Source organism: Triticum aestivum, chromosome 6B (genome assembly GCF_018294505.1).
Source record: "Triticum aestivum cultivar Chinese Spring chromosome 6B, IWGSC CS RefSeq v2.1, whole genome shotgun sequence".
In the NCBI taxonomy this organism is placed as follows: Eukaryota; Viridiplantae; Streptophyta; class Magnoliopsida; order Poales; family Poaceae; genus Triticum; species Triticum aestivum.
Genome location: NC_057810.1, coordinates 687,517,599 through 687,518,772, shown reverse-complemented (window position 1 = coordinate 687,518,772; position 1,174 = coordinate 687,517,599).

Here is a 1,174-nt window from a genome sequence, read left to right as displayed (position 1 = left end):
GTGCCTTCCCCTCTTTGGACTCTCCCCTCTCCAAGTCTTCTTGGCGCATGGGCCTCTTGGGGCTGGTGCCCTTGGCCCATATAGGCCAAGGCACACCCCCTACAGCCCATGTGGCCCCCCGGGGCAGGTGGACCCCCCCTGGTGGACCCCCGGACCCCTTTCGGCACTCCCGGTACAATACCGATAAAGTGCGAAACTTTTCCGGCGACCAAAATAAGACTTCCTATATATAAATCTTTACCTCCGGACCATTCCGGAACTCCTCCTGATGTCCGAGATCACATCCGGGACTCCGAACAACATTCGGTTTGCTGCATACTCATATTCATACAACCCCAGCGTCACCGAACCTTAAGTGTGTAGACCCTACGGGTTCGGGAGACACGTAGACATGACCGAGACGGTTCTCGGGCAATAACCAACAGCGGGATCTGGATACCCATGTTGGCTCCCACATGCTCCTCGATGATGTCATCGGATGAACCACGATGTCGAGGATTCGATCAAACCCCGTATACAATTCCCTTTGTCAATCGGTACGTTACATGCCCAAGACTCGATCGTCGGTGTCCCAATACCTCGTTCAGTCTTGTTACCGGCAAGTCACTTTACTCGTACCGTAATGCATGATCCCGTGACCAAACACTTGGTCACTTTGAGCTCATTATGATGATGCATTACCGAGTGGGCCCAGAGATACCTCTCCGTCATACGGAGTGACAAATCCCAGTCTCGATCCGTGTCAACCCAACAGACACTTTCGGAGATACCTGTAGTGCACCTTTATAGTCACCCAATTACGTTGTGATGTTTGGTACACCCAAAGCACTCTTACGGTATCCGGGAGTTACACGATCTCATGGTCTAAGGAAGAGATACTTGACATTGAAAAAGCTCTAGCAAAACGAACTACATGATCTTGTGCTATGCTTAAGATTGGGTCTTCTCCATCACATCATTCTCCTAATGATGTGATCCCGTTGTCAATGACATCTAATGTCCATAGTCAGGAAACCATGACTATCTGTTGACCAACGAGCTAGTCAACTAGAGGCTCACTAGGGACATGTTATGGTCTATATATTCACACGTGTATTACGATTTCCGGATAATACAATTATAGCATGAATAAAAGACAATTATCATGAACAAGGAAATATAATAATAACCCTTT